The 11184-nt window shown below is 41.8% G+C and overlaps 1 long non-coding RNA gene across 1 annotated transcript in view; it reads right to left on the bottom strand.

Moving 5' to 3' along the window:
• Positions 1–1062: 1062 nt before the first annotated feature.
• LOC147231036 (uncharacterized) overlaps positions 1063–11184 on the bottom strand; it is a 68209-nt gene continuing 58087 nt past the window's right edge. Inside the window, exon 4 of the long non-coding RNA XR_015106589.1 lies at positions 1063–1982. This is a non-coding gene — a long non-coding RNA (uncharacterized LOC147231036). The remainder of the gene's footprint in view (positions 1983–11184) is intronic.

Genomic DNA, 11184 nt, shown 5'->3' with positions numbered 1-11184 from the left:
TCATTTATTTATTTTTTATTTTTTTTCTTTACAAATCTCAAAATCACAAGCATGTTGAAATTCGGAATACCAAGAATACCAAAAAAAAAAAGAAAATGAAGAACAACAAAAATAACCCGATGAGAATTACTTGATAGTTTGGGTCTTGAGGCTGGTGTGTTTGTTTGTTAAATATTTTTGTAGCGTTTAATTCTAAAAATCACTTCCTTAAAATGCATAATGTGAGTATACACCTGTGTGTGTGTGTGTGTGTGTGTGTGTGTGTGTGTGTGTGTGTGTGTGTGTGTGTGTGTGTGTGTGTGTGTGTGTGTGTGTGTGTGTGTGTGTGTGTGTAAAGGCGAGCGTATCAGAAGAACAAACACCGTGTGACGTTTAAAACCTCATAAGAACACTGAATACTCATATCAAACCTCTCATGCCAGCATGCTGTCATGTCACATTTTCCTGTGTGATGCGCTCCTGGTGTGTGTGGAGGTGCTATTTGAAATCCCCCAATAAAACACTTAAAATAATAGACTGGATTTATTTAGATTTATCATAAAGTTGAGATCAGACTGTGTTTCGTATTACTTAAGGCTTTGCTGATAATCGCTTCTTCTATCTTCTTAACCCTAAACACACACACACATGCACACACACACACATGTGGTCTCAATACAGACATGCACACATGCGGTGCCTGCTCTCCAACAAACACAAAACCCTTTTACATAATGAAATTACACAGAGTCATATGTTACATCGTCAACTAGAGTTATGGGTACGTTTTACATAAAATTCACATCGGGGGCATTGTCCGGGATGCATGTGTGCATACGGATTTACATTTTAGAGGGTATTAAAGAAATGAGCAGAGTGCGGTAAAGAAGAAGGAAAGGGGGAAAAAATGAAAAAGCGGCCCAATTTCCTGTTCTATCATCTCAAATCCTGGAAACCATAAATAAAAGCCGCCGCGCACCCACTTCTCCCGATCACTCTTGTTCACACACGCATTTGCACGGCAAAAAATAAATAAAAATATTGGACACATCTGTGGACAAGGTAATTTTCCCTCTTTTTTTTCTGCAGACATGAGGAGGGGGGGGGGCGGGACACATTTTATTTTTGGAGGCAAAACATTTGCAAAAATAGATTTTCTTTTGATGAATATCTAATGTTCACTGAAGCCAAAGTATCATTTTACTCTTGTTCGCCATTGAATTCCGTCCAGACTTATGCTTTTCACACATTACTGTAATTATCTTTCTGTCAACCCAGCAGAAACATGACCGTAATAGTCACCAGGGGGCACAGAGCCACCACCTCGAGGCCCTTAATCCAGATGGGGCTTGCCAGATTCCGTAGAGCAAATCTCATATTTCTAAACACTGGATTATGCTTTTCTTTTATTACTGCTGGAGCTGGAGGAGAATCTTCGGGTTAAGGGGTAAGGCCAAACTGATAGGATTACCGAAAAAGCCTGCGGACAGAGGAATATTAAAAAAAAGAATATAATAAAAAAAAAAAAACATATATTTATTCATTACGATGATGGCTGAATGAAACGCCAGCATGGAAGAAATGCTAGAAATACTGATAAAAAAAAGAAAAGTAAAAGTAGGTCTGAGAGAATAATAATCCCGAGATAAGCCAGGAAGCAGTCCGACAATGACACAGAGGACGGATGTGCAAACACACTGATTACACACAAGGAGCTCACGTAAGCTTAAAAACAAAAAAAGGAAAAAAAAAAAAGAAATGTGCATATTGGCTGAACCAAAGGAAACATAGAAATGCACACAGCAGCCGCACAGATAAAGCTTCATTTGGGAATGTGGAGCAGATGCTACGAAGCGGCGGCTAACCTTGTCATGCCGCAGCCCACTGCCATTCCTACTTGCGTATATTTTAACCCGGCTCACACCTTTATGGGCACGATGACACGAACATGCCCTGCAGAGAGGGGGACCGAGAACGGGTGCCGCAGAGTGTGAGATGCAGGACTGCAAAGAAAAAAGAAGAAGAAGAAGAAGAAGAAGAAGAGGGTAAAAATGACCTTGCTGGAAATAACAACAGCAGCCCTTAATGTGTTGCATTACAAGATATGTGATAAAACACTTTTATGGGGAGGGCTGTAAATGCAGCGGTCTCATCCCACACTGTGTCCACTCAGCGGCCCATTTCCCCTCTTTCTGTGTGTGTGTGTGTGTGTGTGTGTGTGTGTGTGTATGTGTATGTGTGTGTGTGTGTGTGTGTGTGTGTGTGTGTGTGTGTGTGTGCGCGTCGGAGCAAACAGTGTCCAGTGTCCAGATCTAGGGCTCCTAAGTGTGGGACACCAACACACACACTAATTGTCTTTGTCCTCACCTTGACGAATGAAACTATTCCTTTCCTGGTCGGTGCAAACTCTTAATTCTCCCCAGGACCTTTTCCTGAGCGTCGTTACCTTTATGATTATTTGTTTTCTTTTTTGAGTTTTTATAAAAATGAGGGCTTCTTTTCACTGTGCAGACAAATGATGTGTGGATGGGTTTGCAGTTTGGCTTCAAGGGAAGGGGTTTGGTTTCATTTTGTGTGCGGACACTGATGGAGCAGAGAATTCAAACTCAGCATTGCCCCCTGATGGATGTGTCTCAAGTAGCAGCAACCGGGGGTTTAATACTGTAATGTCTGTAAGGTGAATGACAACAAATAAATCCCAAACTTTCTTTTCATCTTTTTTTTTTTTTTTTTTTTTTAAAAACACCTGCACACCCTGTTTGGCACTTTAAAATGATGATCACTGTGTTTGCGGGACGCACAGATATGATGAAAAAAATATATAAATATACATATAAATAAAATGGAAAAAATGAAAAATAAAAATTATAAGTAGATATAAGCGATGAGAATCTTTCAAAAAAAAATGGATGCTGTGTATACGATTGTATTCACCCCACACCGTGCCATTGGTGTAATTTCCACAACATTTTTAGAGCAACGTTACGACACACCGTAACAAGGCATTCACTCCAATAGGTAGAAAGAGCACATTTAGTTCAGCTAATTTTTGTTTATTATATTTTTTTATTCCTTTTTCACTTCATTGTTTTTGTCTCGTTTGTTTTGTTTTGTTGTTTACTTCCTGCACATACAGGATAATAATTTTGAAAAATATTTTTTGCCTATATTTTTACAGATATATTTTTATCGCAATAAAAATATTTTGTAGTTATTCATTCATCCATTACCTTGACTGCTTATGCTGCTCTCAGGGTCATGGGACAAGAGGCAGGTTACACCCTGGACCAGCTGCCATGAGCAACATAGCAATGAACAATCATTAAATCCCTCATATTTTCTCACATTTAGTCAATTCAGGATCTCTACTTGACCTACTCAGTGTTTTGGGACTGTGTCAGGAAACCCTGAGAACATCCAAACTCCACACAGAAAGGTTTTGAAATCGAATCCTGCTGCGAGCCAGAGGCATCGATGGGATATTTTATATAGATATCATAAGGTATGCTCTATTTCATATGTTTTGAAGCTACATTTGGATGTATTTTATTCCCATATATTGAGCTCATTGCTGATTTATCCATGGTTTGATGCAGAACCACAATCAGGACTGGATGCTTGGGTTTTCATGCGTCCGTCTTTTTACCGTCCGTCTGTCTTTGTGCAGTTGCATGATGATGGATGCACTTTGCGATCGGTATTCGCGTCCCTCGCACCAAAGACAATTCAAGAACAGAACTGCGGTAGAGCGAACCTCTTAATCCTGCCTTTATCATAGTATCCGAGTTCACGTTTGAGTTTTTATTTTCATTACTGTCGTCCCCGTCCTTAATCACGCCCTCGTCGTTCTTTTCTCCATTTGTCACTCTTTCCTTTTTCAGCGTTCACCTTCCTCCTCGTTTGTGGACCCTGACAGTCCTCCCAGCCCTTGTATCTCGGCGGTGTGGATGTTAGGCCAGGACTTATCGATCAGACAATAAATTACCCATGCATCACCTCTCCTCCACGCATTGCATGTCTCGAGAGCCTTCAGAGACCTTATAGAGAGAAGAAGAAAGCTGGGGGGGGGGGGAGTCGGGCGGGAGTGAGAGGGAGAGAGAGTCTCGGGCAAATTGTTAATTAAATACGAATCAATCCTCCGCTATTTATCAGACCGCGCGTCCACCTCACCTTTGAGAGGGGGGTTGAGAGAGGTGGGTAGGGGGCTCAGGGGGACGGGGAAATCAATAAGGTGGTGGGATGGGGATGGATAAGTGTTTAATCTAGCAATCAAACTATATCATGGCCTTTATAGAGACACAACTGGACATTATGGGGTGATCAGAGTGCATTTTAGCATCTATGGGAGGTGTGCAGTATTCACTAAGTGCTAGAATTGCTCGGGCCAGCTGGATTGTGGTCTGCTTTTTTAAACACACCCAGCCACCGTGTTCGCTGTGAGAGCACGATGTTGCCAACAGTGAGCTCATTTCCACTCAGCGTAATCCTAGATGTGTGTTGTGTGTGTGTGTTTGACTATTTGATTACCGAGTTTTAAAGACACACGGCGATTGTTTTTTTTTTTTTTTGTTTGTTTTGTTTTGTTTTTTTTTGTTTTGTTTTCGATTTTATTTTATTTTATTTTATTTTATTTTATTTTATTTTATTTTATTTTTGCACTTTATTTTGTTTTGTTTTGTGATGTGATGTTTTTTTGTTTTTGAGATTGTGACTTCAGGTTTTTTCGGGATGCTTGAGCATTATGTAATCTTAGAAATCTTATACACGGATTAATGTGCATATTCTAATTTGACTGACAGGTAGCAGATGCTTTAAGTAGTTTTAACATATCTTGAAACTGCACAGCATCCCAATGATTTACACTTAACTGAATGCAAATGTCAAAAAATACTGATGAGGTAACGCATTCATTTAGAAATATATTTGTCACCAACTTCTCTTTGATAAATCACATCAATGTTTGCATTTTTGGGAATGCATAGAACATAAATGCATTCATGTCTCATTGTACGTGTAGTAGTTTGTGTGCACCTCACCATCGATTTCTCAATGATTCTAGTCCAGTTTATCGTCATTATTGTCCATCCCTGTTTATGTGTGTGTGTGTGTGTGTGTGTGTGTGTGTGTGTGTGTGTGTGTGTGTGTGTGTGTGTGTGTGTGTGTGTGTGTGTGTGTATGTTTGCCCCCCTGATAAGTTAATTCCTTAAACTGGCTGACCAGGGAGACTCACCCAAAGTCCATAAATCTTCACAGTCTGAAAATAACAAGGGATCAGACATCGGACTGTAAATCTGGGGTTGGATGCTTAAGTTAGCAGAGGCAGGAAAACGATCCCGATAGGAATTTTAGTATGTAAACATCGACCAGACATTTTACATGGGAGGATGTTCTGCTGTTAGGAAACAGCCCAACTTAAATCAAATGCAGAAATGTTCTTTCTGATTTTTTAGACTTTATGTACATTTTGTATGGTAAATCAATTGAATCCATTATATAATATGAGGATAATATTTGCATAATACACTCTTACAATACAAATCGGGAAAAACAGTCTTGGAAACTCACTTTAACTTCTTCTCTGTTCGTGGATCGCAGCACTTTGGGCCCCTGAACCTTTGCAAGCCATGTTGCCACCGCTTGCCTTCACCAAATCAGCTCATGTGACAACACTGAACGGTGAAGTGTATATTTGATCACAAGACTTTACAATATAATCATGAAACAATGTACCGAATGCACTTAAAATACTTGAAATATCTTTAGGTGTTTCCTCTTGCACATAGCTTGTTCATCGGATTAGTATCTATAATGCAGTCTTATTTGTAAACCTCCTGCAAATAAAGAAATAAAAACTAAAAGATCAATGACTTTCCTCTTAATAGTTACAATGTCTTTGCTCACCATCTCTGTTACACAGTTATGTTTTTTTATCATATATATTAAATAACATATATAAAAGAAGATCCCTACACCACAGCCTTGTATTATACTGTGATTGGTCTCCAGTACATTGCAGTTGTAAGAATCCTGTCCAAAAAAAAAAAAAAAAAAAAACTTTTATTAATCTTGTTTTCCCGGGAGACACACACTATTTTATACCTCCCATCAAGCCGCAGTCCATCCTTGCCTCTCCTTTGCTAAGCACCCTGGGAGCTTAGCAATTCTGCAACATCTGTCTGAAGCCCAGAGAAAGGCAAAGGGCCCAGATGTCAGAGATTGGTCTTATGGGAGTAGGCTTCTTGGCCCCTTCACTGGGCAGCCCAGTTACTGAACTAGGATTAGAGTTACGACATATCCTGGAGCCAAACATAGCCAGATTCTAACCGCGGCTTCGTGACCATGAGACAACGTCCGACGTCCTTGCCGTTGAAGGCGAAGCTGAGATGTACCCCCCGCCGGTTGTTTATTGATAATGTGTTTTTCAGTGAAAACACCTGAGCAAAGTCCGTCCTATTAAAAAAAAGACGGATCGGCAAGGCGTTCCGGGAACAGAAGAGAAATAAAGAGCTGGATTTATGATGTCAGAAAGATAAATATTTATCGCTTGTCGTCCAAATACTGCATTTACTTTACCGCCCGACCGCTTCCGATCCTTAGAGTGCTAGCCAAAGCCACTCCTGTGCAGGTAGGTGTGTTTAATTTACTGTGCAGTCTTTTTCTGTCTTTATTTTTTTTCCCTTTTTCTGAGCTTGTGTGTCTTCCAATGTGGGAGGCAGAGCTCGTTCCAGGCCGCCGGGCCGTCCTCTATTAGTGTTGCTTCTGTTTCGCAGCTGTAATCCTCTCCACTGGAGCTTCGCCTCATTCCTAATCTGAGGCACAATCTCTCCTGCAGATGGTTCTCTCCTTAAGCACAGCAAAAGAAGTGAGCTCATCCCTATCTCTCCTGTTATCCCGCCGTTATCTGTCAACTCACTTATCCCTTTCTCCCGACACTACTCTCTCATTTCTCATTCTCAACGCTTGACTTTTCCCCGGGAAGGCGAAAGTAGTGACCCGAGCCCGAGCGAACGAACCCGTCGAGTTCGCTGTGCAGCATTTTTCTTTCAAACCACTCGAGCTGGAAATAAAAAGAATTGTGGCCGAGGTCGAAACCCTCTCGACCGTGGCGTTCCTCCAAAAACAGGATCAAACCAGAGCTGATACAAGTCATGTTGTATTCCCGACATATTTTACACATCAGTGTACACTGCTTATTATTTCTAAATAATACTCCAATAATAAATTGAGGGTGGCAAAAAGGGACAGAATGGTCGAGGAATGTATGAGTATAAAAAATCAAAAAAAGCAACAATAAACATCTGCAATTGCCATGAATCGGGTAAAAACAAAAGTGCCTTTTTTGAAATAAAAAAATTAAAAATGACAAATAGAAATGTTATTTTTTCCGAATGGAAGATATATCAAACCAAAAACCCCAAACCGTGCATGTATTAAATCAAACTATGTACCACGACGTCTTATAGTCTTTCTATAAAATACTGCAGACACGTGTCAAATTGAACATGCAAAATGACTTTTAATGCGAGGGGACATTTTTATTTAAAAATCAAATACATCTACTATCGGAAACGTTTCATGACACGTAAATACTGTGGAGGAATTCCAATTACAGGCAAGTACAAACACACTTAAAACGCCAATAGCCTGTGTTTCTGAAACAATAGTTCAAATCAAGAATCCTGAGGTTTTTTCCTAAACTTGGAATTTATTATTCCATTATATGAGTATAAATAATGTCTTTTCACTCAAATCTAAACCTACAGCTTTTGTGCAAAACTGCTACCTGTTATCGCAGGCCGGTGAACCTGAGGCCTTGTAACATGTGATCCTCTCATGATCACGTTGTTGTGTTGATGCTTAATACGTTATTCAGAAAAGATGAATTTACTTTGTTTTGTGTGTTTGTTTCTTTTTGCAGTACTGCATACTAAATTCCAAAATTCCACTCGCAAAGTTCAAGGGGGGGGGGGGGCTCTATCAATCTCATCAATGGGTAGCTTTCTCTAAACGCCGCGGCGGGAACTGGAAAAGAGAAGGGGATAAAGGATGAGGTGCGATGAACAATAATAAAGGGCACGTTTCTATGGTAACAAGGATGTTAGAGTCAGGTATACGATATGAGCAGGGTGCCGGCGCCCGTGATCAGGTTCTGTCAGAATGCTGGGTGGAGGAGGGAGGGAGGTAAAGCGCTGCGTGTTGGAAATAGATTGCAGGGTGTGATTCACTGCAGAGGGAGAAGCCCAAAGTGAGACCAAAGAGGGGGTTGCAGGGGATGGGGGGGGGGGGGGGTTGACGGGGTGTGTTGGAGGGGGGGGGGGTAGCGGCGGAGATGAGAGTTGCGGCACCATTTTTCACAGCAGACAAAAACATTTGCGAGGATATCAATTTGGAACTGCGGCGCAGTCCTCCCCTCATGCCCCATCATCCATCATCTTTTCTTGCTAACTACCACTTGGGCACTCCACCCACACTGCCCCCCCCCCCCCCCCGCCCACACACACACACACATGCACATACACATTCACGGTCACGCGTACAAAACACATCGCCCGTGCAAGGACACATACTAAGCACGGGAAGAACACACACTCCACGCACACATCAGCCATCTCCAACAAGGAGGGGAAAGTGGTGAGAGGGAAATGTAATACGGAGGCCGAATCACAACAACAGCCGCGTTTGGGGTTAAAAAGGCGTTGCCGAGCGGTTGCCACAGTGGCCATCTCCCCAAGTCTTCTCCCATTAGCGCCAGTAGCGGAGACCCCACCCTCCAGCTGCCCCCTTATTGGCACCTTAGCCTGCACCCCATCACTCATCTCCCAGCCATCATCCATCACCCATCGCGATCAATAGGAGGCCACGCATTCATCAGCCCCTGGGTGCTGATGGGAAAGAGGAGGGCCGGGGGGGGGGAGGGAGGGGAGAGCGAGGGATTACACAGTAGAAAGACGGAAAAGGAGGGTGAATATTTGAAAGTAAGTTCTGAAAAAAAATAGGAGAAATGAAGGAGGAGGAGTCACAAAGGGGAAAAAAAAATAAGGGGTACGACAAAGACGACCCGGGAAAGTTAGAAAATGGCAGGATGTTCAGCTGCTTTTGGTGTTACAAAGAGGGTGTTTTGGGTGTGAAGTATGAACGCCGGCGACACGGTGAAATCTTAAAAAAAAAAAAAAAAAAAAAGGCGAGAACGAACGCCATTAGCATAGCAATGAGCGAGAGGGGCATGTCTAATTTGAAACAGCCACATTTCGAGGTGACAGTGATGAAGCCATCATAATGATGAGTGGTGATTCTGCACATCACTTTGCAAGAAAGCTTCCCGGGAGGAACGAGGGAGAGATATAACTGAATGCGGGTTCGGCGCACATGATTAATAATCACACAACATGCACACACACATATCTGGAGCATTATGGTGCAATGTCACTGTCAGTCATTCAGTCGCTGTCAGTTTCCGGCAAGGCCCTGCACTTTGTGTTGACAGCCCATAAGTTGTGGCGACGCACACACACACGCGCACGCACACACACACACACACACACATCTTCGGGCCTCCCCTCTGACCGAAGGTGGACCGGAATAGATGGCGTTTTAAGATGATGGATGCTCCCTCTGCCCAGAAAGGTTAGGGACAGGGCGATAAGTTACTGAGCCTCACATCCAGGGGCTGGTCGGCAGAGAGTTCAGCTTACATACAGTAATTGTGATTGTTTGACAGCTGCAACAAGAAGCCTGTATATTTAGTGGGAAATGCTCGCGATGCAATTCCGCTGTCTTTCGACAACTATGTCCGACAGTGTCAACCAATAAGACGCTGTCTTAACGTTTATTTTTCATCTCACTTATTTGGATACTGAATTGTCCATTACAGCCTCAATACAAAACAACAAATCTGGATTTTACAGAGTAAAAAAATAAAAAATAAGCCAGATATTGCTCACTTACGGTTCAGCCTGACCTCACATTCCTGTAAAGTCTGTGTCGCCTAAGCATGATTTAATAACCTTAATTTACCATTGTTTTGTATGGACATATACATGTTATTAGTGATCACATCATATTAGAAGTTAAAGTGAAAAAATTATTTTGTTTCATGGTATGAAAACTATACAATATGTCTAACACACAAACACAGGTTTCTAATGACTGCAGAGATAAAACAGTTTATTATGTAATATTGACAAGCTGTTGCAAATGGCAATTGTAAAATTCATTTGAATTTCATGGTAGAAAAATGGAAAACGGATTGAAAAAAAGGGAAATTTTAAACATTTCAAAGACGTGCATGACGTATGTGTTCGTTGAAGTTTTAAAACATGTTTAGCTTTCTTTTTTTCCAGTGAATTAGCTCTTTTGATACATATAGACAGCTTGTACCAAAGCTTTGGATCGAAAGGTGCAAGCATGTAATTTTGCCAAAAACAAAATATTAGAGCATATCTTTGCATGACATAAATCGAAATGTTCCCGCAATTCAACCGCTCCACCTAAAGAATCAATTATTATTTTTGCTCACAAAGCAAAAAACCCTGGTCCAGCTGCAGAGAAGACTGCATCATTCTTCGAGGCAAACCGGCCCGTCGACAGGCAACGAGGCAGAGGCGAGCTTTTGTTTATGTCCGCAAGCCACCCTGCCATCACCCCGAAGCCTTGTGTGTGAGCTTGTGTGTGTTTGTGTGTGTGTCAGATGTCGCTCTCAGGTTTCGAACCCCGAGTCCCCATCTGCTGGATGCTCTCATTGGATTATTCAGGAGAGGCTAAACGCTCTTTGTAGAGAGCTGACCGGGACAAAACCCCACCTGGGTAGGATAAGCCACCATGAGCTCCGCAGTAAGCTTTGTAAAAATATCATAACATACTTGCGATAAATTCTTATTTCAAAGAATTAAAATAATTATTTGGCATCTGTAAAAAAAAAAAAAAAAAAAAAAAAAAAAAAAGGAGATTCGGTCAATTCTTTCACCCGGGCTGGAACTGAATCCAGAAAGAGACTCAATCTATATTTCCCTTACGTAACCCGTCACCACAGAGCCGATGCTTGTTTTCTCCTTTTTTCATCGGATGACCTTTAACACCTCGTGGGCGACGTAGTGCTTCTTTAAATATTTCATGGCGAGCTCATCCATTGTCCGTACAAACAGTCACACACAGGCACCCAGAGGGAAGACAAAACATCCAAAGATGTAGGCGCACGCTGGCGTGTCT

The sequence above is a fragment of the Fistularia commersonii genome, chromosome 9, assembly GCF_037954325.1.
Source record: "Fistularia commersonii isolate RoL2024-O1a breed Wild chromosome 9, RoL_Fcom_v1.0, whole genome shotgun sequence".
Classification (NCBI taxonomy): Eukaryota; Metazoa; Chordata; class Actinopteri; order Syngnathiformes; family Fistulariidae; genus Fistularia; species Fistularia commersonii.
Note: the sequence above shows the minus strand (reverse complement) of the source record. Positions and strands in the feature narration are given on the sequence as shown.